Below are 12,915 nucleotides of genomic sequence, written 5' to 3'. Positions count from 1 at the left end.
GTTTTTCAGGCAGGGAGCAGCTAGTGACAGATCCCTGAGAATGGAACACACCTGGAAGTTTCGAGCAATGGCAAGTGCGCTGGCTAGAGCACCAAGAGTGACCCGTCGAGTGGGTGAGGCAGTGAGGCCACAGGATCTTACCAGAGGCGCTCAACAGTTTGGGTGAGTCAGTTCTTCACAGCCCTCCTGTTACGGGGCAATATGTTTCCTCCACCCCCAGGTGCTAAAGGCTAGTAGCTCCCCACTTACTAGGACAAGCCAACATACGTCCCTACTTATTTCCAGTAGCACACTGGGCTATGTATGGAATTAGTCCCAGTGGAGACTAAGCTTTAGGACAAGAAGTGACACCATCAGGTTTGCTTTGTTAAGGTTACTGTGACTGCCGAGCAGAAAGCAGATTGAACAGGTGGAAGGTTGAAGATAAATCATTGAGAACGCTGTTGAAGTGGACCCGGGGAAAGAGAATGGTGGCAGGTCTGGGAGGTATCAGTGGAGGTGGCCCAAAGCAGTTGCTTTTGGGAATATTGTTTGAAAGAGGAGCTGACAGGATGGGCTGGTGTTGGAAGTAAGATGGGTGAAAGAGGAGAAGTTATGGAAAAGTCGAAGGTTTTCTGTTGTCATTTCTGTTCCCGTTTTGCTTATAAAGAAGTATTAGAAGTAATGTAGCTAGCTATCTTATCTTCTGGTCATTTCTGTGTTTGCATGTGTGTGTGTGTGTGTGTGTGTGTGTGTGTATGTGTGTGTATGCAAGCCTTATTATTTAAATGATACTTGCACCCCTGGGTTTCTTAGCCTCATCACTATGATGCTGGGGAGCCATTTTGTGTGTTATAGGATGTGTACTCGGATTCCTGTGCCCGATTCACTAGATGTGAGTAGTACTTTCTTTCTAGTGTGAAACCAAAAATGTATCCAAACCTTATTCAGTGTCTTTTAGGGGGGCAAAATTACCACCAGTTGAGTACCACTGGTCTAAAAGAGGTAATGAGGCTGTGGTCCTAGCTCTGCCGCTAATTGAGTGACCTTGGGCAAGCCACTAACTGCTCAGGGCTCTGTTTGTTGCTGTGCATTTATCAGAAGTATGAGTAAGAGGTCTGTTAACCCAAATTGGTAAGTCTATAAATTGGTTAACCAACTCCTTTCTGGGGAATTAACTTCCACTCAATTTCAAATGAACAGTGTCTCAAAAAATCTTATTAATATAAACATAAAATTAGTTTTTCTTCTGGGAGTGAAAAAATGCCCCCAACAATTATAAGACTGATTTTCTCAATCTAGGCCATAATTTGAACAGGCAAAATTTGCTAATAAGCATTCCCAGATTCTGAAATAGCTTCTGCAATTTTCCTATTTGCAAAGTCAATTGGGGACTTAAAACCACAGCTGTCCATGTGTGGTTTTCTGTGGGCCTTATTGGGCAATTTGGTCCAATAAAGTTTAGCTTTCAGTGGACAATGTTGAATTATGGCAGGCACTGCTAGGGATTATTTTGCTGCATCACGTCTTCCCCTCCTTTGCCCAATTAGGGCTGTCAGTAAATAAATGAAATTGTTGGAACAGATGGAAAAATTTAGTACGACCTCTTCTAAATGATCTCATACAACCTCTGTGAATTTTGTGAAACTATTTCCCTTAAATAAGTATATGGTTTTTCTTATCCACCCTAAAATTTGGGATTGAGGAGTGTCCATAATCAAACAGATGGCACTCATTTGCACCAACAGGCTGGGATAGGCTCACCTCTTACCTTTAACTGGTATGGAGTTGGGACCAGATCCTAAGCCTCTTTGCCTTAGGTCTTGGGTTTTGCTCACTACACCTACAGTGACTGCCATTTTGCCAGATATTGAGGGGGGAAGGCCAGCATGCCGATATGCAGTGGGCTGTGAAGGTGTGTTTACAAAATCACGGAAAAACCAGAAAGTCAAACCACATGGCTCTCTATTTGTTGTATGTGTTGTGAGAAGGCTAAAATCTATTCCCCGTGTGCGTCCTCTGTTTGGGTGACCTATATGCAGAGTTTCTACTTTATAGAATCTATGGATGCTTTTTATTAAATGAAAAAGATAAATCAATTTTCTATATTTATCCCTGCCTTCTAGCTTCTCTAAGCTTGGCCACCGCCAGAGCCTTTTAAGGAAAGCAGAGTCAGCTAAATGTGCCTGCCTCTTTCTGGCTTTTCCCGATTTCTAGATGGCCAGGAATTTCTTTCCTGGCCATATTCAGTGGTCAACGTTCGATGCTAAATGGTGGATTAATTTATGGCATTGATTACTATAAATTAATCAGCATATGGAAAAAGTGGTCCCCAGAGGGCTGCATCTGGTGACTTGGACAGGGCCAACCCTGGGATGACTTCCATTATTCCAATGACAATAAGGCAATTAAGCTTTAGAAAGATGGCAAGGATGTGGCCCACCATGAGGAAAAAACCAGATTTATGGAGCATTTTGCCTCTGAAGAGCTCTGTTGAGCACGGCTCTACCTGGAAAAATGGTTGAATAAGAAAACAAAATACACTTATAGCCCGAGGCAGATCATGAGCATACCTCTGAGTCCATTTTGTCTATCTACTAGAGGTTCTAAAATTCTCATTGGCAAGAAGAATTACAAAGAAATGATTAATCCTTTTATTCTTTCATTCAATAAATATTTGAATATTTGCTTTCACGGAGTTTAATGCTGGGCAGAAGGGGGAGTAGAAAGGCCAGTAGGATTTAGGGCCTTCTCTTAAGGAATTTATGACGTTGTATCGATCAGACTGCCACAGACAGTTCTAACTCTACTACGTATATATGACAAAATAAAAGGCATGCTGTGGCAGAGAGGTGGTCAAGTATTGTGGAATAACAGGAGAAAACACAATTACTTCTAGTTATAGGGGGAGCTGTATGTAATGATATATTAATTAGGATGCTTCAAGGAAAGTAACACAATACTCAATGAAAAGGAGCTTAAACTGACACTGGGGATCTGGTTAAAATACAGATTCTGATTCAGGTTTTCTGGGCTAGTGCCCAAGATTCTGTGGTTACAACAGAATTCTCTGGTTATAACAGGTTCCAGTTTATATTGAGAGACTTGGTCCACTGACCACCCTTTGAGTAGCAAGAACTTTTATTTTTTTTATTTTTATTTTTTTATTTTTTTTTTCAACGTTTTTTATTTTTTTATTTTTGGGACAGAGAGAGACAGAGCATGAACGGGGGAGGGGCAGAGAAAGAGGGAGACACAGAATCCGAAACAGGCTCCAGGCTCCGAGCCATCAGCCCAGAGCCAGACGCGGGGCTCGAACTCACGGACCGCGAGATCGTGACCTGGCTGAAGTCGGACACTTAACCGACTGCGCCACCCAGGCGCCCCAAGAACTTTTAAAACTAGGCTTTGTATTATTTCATATAACAGAAGTTTGGAGACATGTGGTTTCAGGGTGGGTTTTAAAAGCCCAAATGACATCAGTAAAGAACCAGGTTCTTTCCATTCTTCTTCTCCGATCCTTGACATAATGGCTTCTGTCTTCACACTTTTCTCTCATGGTCTCAGGATGGTTGCCACAGTTCTAGGCATCACACACAGGCATGACAAAGGGCATGATCAGTAGAAGAAGAGGGATATTTCTCCTCTTGTTATTCTTTTTTTATAGGGAAAAAGGCCTTCACTAAAAAATTCCTGGCACCAAGCTTCCCCTTAGTTTCCAGTGACTGCAGTCATGTGTGATGTTAATCCTTCACTGCAAAGTCTGCTGGGAAAGCAGGTTTTCAGCTCCTACAGTGAGTTATGGGCTCTGTTGTAAGAATGGTGGGGAGGAAAAGTTGGTTGGGCAGCCAACCGCACTTGTCACAGTGGGGCTGGGGTTCTGTTGGCCATAGAAATCTTGATGGGCTAGGGACGCCCCACTGAGTTAGCACGTGGAAGGGGAAATTGGAGTCCATCATATAATGTGTCACTTAGATAGCATTAGATGACTTAACTTAGACCTTAGAATTGTCTCCTTCTAGAGGCACATGTCTCCCCATCCACCCTTCTATTGTCTTGATTCTAAACACTGACATTTCTCACCTTGAATATTGTCCTGGAGTCCTAAATGCTCTCCCTATCCCCACCCTTCTACACCGCCCATCCATCCTGCATGCAGCGTCAGACTCCTAGCCTGCAAATGTGACTGTGACATACTTTGTTCAAAACTCTTTAGTGGTTCCTGATAAAATATTAATTCTGTAATATAGTCTTCAAGTTTCGTTATAATTTCCTGCCTGCTACTTGTTTGTCCTGCTTCACCTCCCAACGCTACCCACTAAAAGTCAGACTTCAGTGCTACAGAGAATAAGAGAATGATTTTGCTGGGACCTGTGATTAAATTCTATAGGTATAAAACCATCTGCTTAAGAATTCCTTTCAATATCTCCACAGATCATGAGAAATGATTACTAGGATTCCCCTGTTATGGAACATGTACATTTTCTAACCCACCCCCTATGCTAGATGCTTGATTATCATGGCCATCCTCAAATATGCCAGGAGGCTTTAATGGTGAGAACTCCAGGGGCCTTTCATTCACTGAGGGAGGGGGAGTCATTTGGAGTCAAAGTTCTGATTTCCTTAATATTACCCTTAGTTTGCTTTCCTTTCCGTGATTTATTAAATTTTACCCAAGACTTGGGGACTTTCTGGCTTATTTGACTTCTCGGTATGCATGATTTATTATTATTAATATCTCTGCCCATCCTCTCATTTTTTTCACTCTCCCAGATGTAAGTCATAGGCTGCTTACTTTCCCTTCCTGTCCTGCACCTCCCCCAAATCAAACACGGAGCCTGTCGTATCTTAGGTGCTTAGAAAATTCTCTTTCCTTTCTCATCCTAAGACATTTATTGAGCACCTTTTGTCTGGTATGGTGCTAGGGAGTTGAAGATCCAACACATGGTCTCAGCCTTTAGATGGTCACACTTGAGTTCACCATGCAAATGCTAGTTTGATTATAGCCATATGGCCGTATGTAGGGAGCATTGGAAATGGGAAGGAAATCGTCCTTAGTGAGGTAGGAAAGGTGATTTGGGGAAGATGTTGGTGAGAGGCACCTAAAAGGTAAGGAGAACCTGGGAGTATCCTTTCTGGGAAGTATCCCAGTAAGCAGCACAAGAGTGCAGTGAATTTGGGGGAACCATGAACAGCTAAACTTGGCTAGACCCTAGAAGAAGAGGAAATCACAGAGGGGGAGGCTAGTGAAGTAGGCAGACAGATTATAATGAGACTTATAGGGCTGTGTGATAAAGTTCTGGTTTTATTACGAACCACTGAAGAATTCTAAACAAGGCATGTGACCAACACATTGCAGACTAGGGAATTGCTCCTGCTCCTGGGCTGAGAGCAGAGTTGAGGACAGTTAGACCTTTTCGGAGGGTAATAGAGTACCCAGGTGAGATATGATAATGTTCTGAATCAAGCCAGCAGTGGAGGGGCGTTGACAGAGTGGTGTGGACCATTAGCAAGATATTGAGGGGGTAAACTTAGTTCTATTTGGTGACGCATAGGGAGGCTAAGGGTGACTATGTGGTGAGTAGAGAGAAGAATAGGACTTTGAGCTTCTTTTACGCCCCTTCGCGCCCCTCGCTGAAATTGTTGCACGACTCCTTATGTCCAAAGGTGCGTGCCAGATACACCCAACAACCTATAAATGTAACTCAGTCTTAATTCCTGGTACAACTCGCTAGCAGTGCCTCTCGCCGTGTAACTCTTGAGGAATTGAGTACTGTGGCTCAAAGAACTTTGGCCATGTGTGAATATTGCACCTTTCCTCTCGGGTATGATCTCTATTTTTATTGAACAACTGTCAGTAGGCCACGCAGCATTGCCAACAACACACTGAAAATAGAATGAAAGCAATTACCTCAGCAAAGATTAACGCAGAAAGTAAAATTGCACTTATGTAATACTCCTTTTCCAGGCACTGAGACCAGCCTTCCGTTGGTTTGTCTGTATCTGTTTCAGAACGGTAACAGAATGACACCATCCCTGTCCATGCTGGAGGGATCCATTTTCTCCATAATCCCCTCTTCCTGCGATCTCTAAATCTGTTCTCAGAGCACACTCCAGAAGAGGGCTGCTCCCCAGGGATGATTTCCCATCAAGATGCTACAAACAGATGAGAGATAATATTAGCTAACAACATATCAGCACTCCTCTGGTGTTTGGCAACTACTTGTCAGTAAGCTTCAAGAAGATGCTTGTGTTTTGGAGAATGTCAGTTCTAAGAGGAACTAAGAGTTGCAGAAGAGATGATTTAGGCCAATTCTCAAGCCTGGGGAAGTAAATGGCTTGCCTGAAGCTTCCTTTGTCCCTTGAATTTAAAGAAAGGATTGAAACCCCAGCCTCTACTCCAACAAGGGCATTTCCCCCATGCCCTTGGCTTCTTACAATGAAACAGGGACCATAGGGAAAGCTTCCTTGTCAAATCCCTAACACCCCCAGTGGGTGGAGAAAACCTTAATACAAAAGAAGAAAATCAACCCCATAATTAGATACAGAACTGACTCCAGACCAGCTAGCAGAAATATTGTGCCGGCTTCCATAAGTGCTACAGAAGGAGGAAAGGAAAGTCTGCATCAGCAACTTGAGGCTTACATGTGGGTCTGATGGAACGATCCCATTTCACAAAGCACAAACAATAACAAAAATAGCTATGATGGGAGGCAAAAAGAAACAAGAACAACTAATTGCTAAGGAGGGCCACTTTGGCATCAATTGTTAATGTCACCCAGCTTCACACCCCCCCCCCCCGCCAAACCCCACCACCAAATCTCTGGCATTACAGACTGAGTCGGCTCGTTATACCTATTAAGTTGTACTATTATAAATGTTAACCTCTGACCAAACCTTGTCAAAGCAAATCTCACATCTGAAAAGTAACAGGGAGACAGGATGGTAATGGAGATCGTGGGGGGAAACAGGATGCCTGAGACGCACTGATGATTCTGCCTTATGCACCTAGGTCCCCATGTTAGTTAGTTAGAAAGAGAGAGAGGTTATCTGCCAGACATAGTAAGTGTTATATACACTATCTCAACTGATAGCGTATAAGAATAAGAATAGCGTTATATTATAACATCTTATAAGAATAAGATATCTTATAAGAATAAGATAGCGTTATATTATAAGAATATAACCACTTTACGAGATGAGTATTGTAGTTTTGTTCTCCCTTAAGGTAGGGAAACTGAGTCAGAGAAGTTTTGACCCTTCCCAAGCTCAGACCTTCCCAAGTTTAGACCCAAGTTTAAAAACTGTTTATTTTAAAGTAGGTTTACATTTGCAAAAGAATTGCCAAGATAGTACAGACCCGCCATTCCCATACACCTTTTACCCAGCCTCTCCTAATGTTAACATTTTGCATCACAATGTGGACCTAACTTCAAGAGCTTTGTTCCGATGCAATTCACATACTATATAGTTGACCTATTTAAAGTGTACCTTTCAGTGGTTTTTAGTATATTAAGAGATATGGATAACTCTAGTCATGTTTAGAATATTTTTATCACCTCAAAAAGAAACCCACACCCTTCAGCTATCTCCTCCCTTCCCCACTCCCCTCCACACGCCCAAGCCCTAAGCAACGGCAAATCTATTTTATGTCTCTGCAGAAATCCTAGGCATTGCATATAAATAGAATAATATTATGTGTGATATTTTGTGACTGTATTGTTTTACTCACCATCACATTTTCAAGATCCAGCTATGCTATAGCAGGTCTCAATATTTCATGCCTTTTAATGGCCAAATAATATTCCATAAACATATTTTGTCTATCCATTAATCAGTTGATGCTTATTTGGGTTGTTTCCACATTTGGCTTTTATGAACCATGTGAATATTGCTGATAAAGCTGTTTGGAGAGCATGATTTTAGATCTGTAAGGATCTGGTGAGTTTCCTAATACATCACTCCTGAAATAAACTGACTTATCCATCCAGTTGCTAACTGAAAACCTTCCCACGAAGGCAAGCCTTTAAGCCCACAGCAGAGGGTAGTCCAAACATGCATGTCCTATGAACTTGCCCTCTTCAAAAGAGTTGAAGTAATAGATAATGTTCAGTTTCTTCTTTCAAACTCATCGATCAGGTAATCTGACAGTCTCCCTTCAGGATGAGGATAAAGGGGCCAGAGATATGACTTAGCTCCTTAGCTCAGGTGAGCCCAGAAGCAGAACCTTGAGATGAAGGCGAGAGTTTGAGTAGTTTGTTTGGAAGGTTCTGGGAGAGGTGAAGGGAAGTGAGACATGGAAGAAAAGGAAACCAATAAAGGGTATACTTTTAAACAAATTAGTGTTGTGGGTAATTGGGGCACAGTCACATGGAGGACCTCTTGGAGACAATGTGGAACATGCCTTGGAGTCAAACCAAAAGAGGAGGAAGGTGTAGGGTATTTATCCATCAACTCCCATCAGTCTTGGGGGTAAGGAGTAAGTCCTCTAACTCTTCCAGGGAAAGACCAGGGGAACAAGAAGAGAGCTTCCATCCTGAAAATGAGACTTTCTGAGTAGATATTGACTGATGAGTACTGGATGCAGCCCTATAGACCTGCACTTACTCGTCTGTAGAGTGAGGACTAATTCTGTGTTCACTAAATCCTTGATCATTAGAGCTGGAGTTATATATGAAGCAATATTGCAGTCCAGCCTTGTCCCCTTTTAGTTTATTGCTCCGGAAGAGATCCCTGCCCTGTATGTTAATATGTGAATGTGGTATGTTAGAGAGAGCACACGTTTTGGAGACTGATGCTCCTGGGTTCAAATCCTGACCCCCACCATATAGAATCTACGTGCAAACTGTTTGAGCAAACTGTCTCATCTTAGAACAAGTTCTCGGAATCCATAGTCATTTCCCACCCACAGCCTCCGCTCCAAGGTCAGGTAATAAACTAAATGACATGTTTGTTGACACTGAGCACAGTGGCTAATTTGTAGTATGGATTCAATAAGGAGTCATTTTCCATATTTCGACTAGGACTAAGGAAGATATGCAACAAATAAATGCATTCATTCATTCCACAAATATTTATTAAATGTGCAGAATTATCTAGCATGTGCAGAATTCTATTGTAGTCATCAGTGAACAGTGGTAAAGAATCCAGATTTCTCCCTCATGAAGCCTACATTCCAGTAAGTCAAAAACACTGGGATCCTGCTTTTACATGTCAGATCCTATTTTTATTATCTGGAAAAATATGGTTCAATTTATATTAGTCACCGGGCTTTTAACTTCTCAAACTATAAGCCTCATATCGAAGTGTCCCCAAGCGCACTCTCTCCAACCCTTAATCAAACATATTCTGAGAAGCATTTCTCAAATCTTTCTTTGATGTTGCATTAGTTGGACTTTTTTTTTTTGGTCCCAAGAGACAGAAACTAAATGTGAACTAGTTTAAGCAAAAAGGTGATTTCTTGAAAAAAGAGGATGAATAAAAGCAGGGGAGAGCAGAGACATGGCTGGACTTCCAAATAGCTTGAACCAGGGACTCAGACCCTACAGGGAATCACTCTGCCTCTCACATTTGTCCCTGTGAGGAAGTTTTGTCACTCACAGTATAGTGTGGCTTTCTCTGCATGGCAGATACCATGCCTGCTCATGGCTCCTATGAGTTACACCTTGCGATGTTAGTCATCAGAAAGATGAGCCCGGTCTTCCCAGTTTTCTTATCCAAAATTCCCAAGAAGAGAATCTGATATTTCCATCTAGGGATAGGAATTCTCTATTGGATCTCTCAGCTACAAGACATTTCCCACAATAATTATATGGCTAGGGAACTAAGAGTGCAATCCTAGAATCCCATAGGTACCCATATGACCTGTCAAGACACGGAACCCCAAGAAGGCTGATTCTCATATCCTGGGCACCTTTCTGGCAGAAAACATGTATAATAGTGGTTCTGAGAGCTGGAGAAATGAGCAAACAATAGAGCCAGAAGAGGCCACATCTTATTCAGTCCACACAAGGTGTCCATTAGTAGAAATGAGCCAACAATACATTACTTCCTGCAAATTTGTTGAGTATATTCAAAATAAACACATTAAAATGGATTATTCACCATTTATGTGTCAGGGAAGTAATAATAATGTCTTTATTGCACATATTAATGTTCTTGAGTGCTTCCAAAGTACTGTGGAACTTCAAAACATTTTCCAGTTTCAGAGAATTAATTAGCTCCCCTGTGGAGCAGCTCACGAGCAATATTGCCATTTTAGAGATAGAATGATTGAATTGGAAAGGCAAGGGGTGTTGAATTATTCATCTTTTCAATAAGCATGTATAAGCACCCACTCCTTGCATGGCTCGACTGACAGTTGTGGGGGCATAAATTGATTGGAATAAAGTCTCTGCTCTCAAGGAACTTTAGTCCCCTATGATAAGTCTACTAGGAGAGGTGAACTTGTCAACAGCTAGCCTGAATAGGAGTCTACATAAAGCCAAGATAAGATGGATAAACATGAGAAGATAAAAGAAGCTGACAGAGCTGGAAAGAAAGTTAAATGGCAGAGGCCCATGAAAAAACCATGATAGGGAATTTGGTCTTCACTATGTGGACCAGTCATTAAATACACACATACACACACACACACACACACACACACACACACACACAAATTACAATGCATTTATACATGGCCAGTCCTCTAATTCCTTTATTTTTATTAAACAGTAAACCTATTTCTCCCATCTCCCCCAACCTCTGCCTCTGGCAACCACCAATATGTTCATTGTATTGAAGAGTTTTGTTTTTTGTGGATTTTTTTGGTGTTTTGTTTTGTTTTGTTTTGTTTTGTTTTAGATTCCACATAGAAGTGAAATCACACAGTATTTGTCTCTCTCTCTCCGGTTTCTTTCACTTAGCATAATGCCCTCAAGGTCCATTCATGTTATTACAAAGGCAGGATTTCCTTCGTTTTTATGGCTGAATAATATTCCATAGTGTCATTTTGTGTGTGTGTGTGTGTGTCTGTGTGTATGTATTTTTCATTACCCATTCATCCATCAATAGACACTTAGGTTGTTTCCATGTCTTGGCTATTGTAAATAATGCTGCAATGAACATGAGGGTGCAGACATATTTTTGAGATGGTGATTCTGTTTTCTTTGGATAAATACCCAGAAGTGGAATTGCTGGATCATATAATAGTTCTGTTTTTCATTTTTTGAGGAATCTCCATATTGTTTCCCATGGTGGGTGCACTACTTTGCATTCCAAATGATCTCAGTAAATGGAAGAAAAACTGATCCATGTACCCAAGTCTTCCAAATGATGAGCTAGATTCACGAGTGTACATTGCCCACTGAGTTCTGGGTTAAAACTTGCAGTGCCATTTGAAGACTAGATTGTTTGTATAATGTTCAGATTTTCATTATCCAGGCAAGGTCCGATTCCTATCGGGTTCTCTTTGTAAACCCAAATGGCATAAAGTGAGGAAATCTATGAGGAACTATGGAGATATGGGAAAGATGCACATGGAAACGCCCATATGGAGAGAAACTGAGGTCTGAGCCTCAGCTCCTGTCGAACGCCAAGAGCCAGCACATGCTGCCAGGCATGTGACGGAACCATTTGGGAAGTGAATCCTCTACTTCTGATTCCAGTGGCCCTAAGCTGACACTGAGTGGGCCAGAAGTGAGCCTTCCTCCCCAAGCCCTGTCTAAATTCCAGATTCAGGCTAATAAAAGATTGTTGTTATTTTAAGCCAAGAAGTTCTGGGGTGATTTGTTATGAAGAGTACTTAACTGGAACACGTTCCACAAAGGATTCATGATATTAACATCTTCTTGCCTTGATTCCATTCATTTAAGTCACCCCAACTATTTAGATTTCAGAAAATCAACTCAAGGGCTCAGAAAAATGCATTTCCATTTCTCTGGAGAGTTCCAAATGGAAAATGCAATTAAAATTTGAAGAGGTTTCCTTTAGTTGCAAAATTACTGGAATATATTGATTTTAAAACAATTGCTTACCCCTATTTCTAAAGAGAGTTAAACTGAAAACACCAGTAAGTAATGTAATGTTTGTAATATACACAATAAGTTTTACAAAAGCTCCCCCTCTGGGCCAGAGGGGCCGCTGCTGTGATGTGAAGGTCATTGAATGAAGTGGCCCTTCAGTGCTAGGCTTCCTTCTTAATTCACTAATCAAGTTACAAATATAGCTTCTGATACCTCCTCCCTTCTCTTTTTTTATAGGTTGTCAAGACAAGTCAGAGGCAGCAACCAATCAGCTCCTCGTATTAAACAGCATATTTTGCTGAGCTGGATTTGACTCCTGGTTGCTACAAAACAAATCTAAGTTTATATCAGAGGTGACAAACTCCATGCCCTGTCATTTATCCTTTTTATAGCATGGGCGACACCAATGGTCAGCAAGTCTTGTTGATGAGCATGTGAATCAAGTAAAGCAGAAAGCATCCAAGTCTAGAGGTTTCCTCTGTCAATAGGTAGAAATCGTTTGTTTTAATTAAAAGAGAACTAGTTTTAAAACAAATTCCTCTGCTTTTGATTACCCTATATATTTTAAAAGATACTTGTAATCCCTGTATGAACAGGGATAACCACTGTTAATACTGGAGTATACATTACTCTAGACACGAGCCTAAACATATGTATATATTCACATTTATACATGTAATGATTGCCAAGAGAAAAACATATTGAGATTTTTACTGTGTAGTAGGCACTTATTTGTGAAATAAGTGTTTTGCAAATTTCAATGAAAACAGAAGACTGTGAGGTAATTAACATCAACCAATTATACCTTTAAGGAATTGGAAGTTCAAGTCTAAGATTTCTACATAGCTATCAAGTAGAAATGTATAGCTCCAAACCTACATCTGTTGACTCCCAATATTAATTTTTATTATTGTGTCTCTCATCTTGTGCA

The 12,915-nt window shown here is 41.1% G+C and overlaps 1 protein-coding gene across 1 annotated transcript in view; it reads left to right on the top strand.

The window, feature by feature from the left end:
- The window catches only part of LRRC3B (leucine rich repeat containing 3B), a 108,515-nt gene that overhangs the window by 2,648 nt on the left and 92,952 nt on the right, over positions 1–12,915 (top strand). The window contains exons 3-4 of the mRNA XM_047876323.1: positions 10–162; positions 12,222–12,472. The gene's annotated coding sequence lies outside the window, so the exon portion shown is untranslated. The remainder of the gene's footprint in view (positions 1–9; positions 163–12,221; positions 12,473–12,915) is intronic.

The sequence above is a fragment of the Prionailurus viverrinus genome, chromosome C2, assembly GCF_022837055.1.
Source record: "Prionailurus viverrinus isolate Anna chromosome C2, UM_Priviv_1.0, whole genome shotgun sequence".
Lineage (NCBI taxonomy): Eukaryota > Metazoa > Chordata > Mammalia > Carnivora > Felidae > Prionailurus > Prionailurus viverrinus.
Note: the sequence above shows the minus strand (reverse complement) of the source record. Positions and strands in the feature narration are given on the sequence as shown.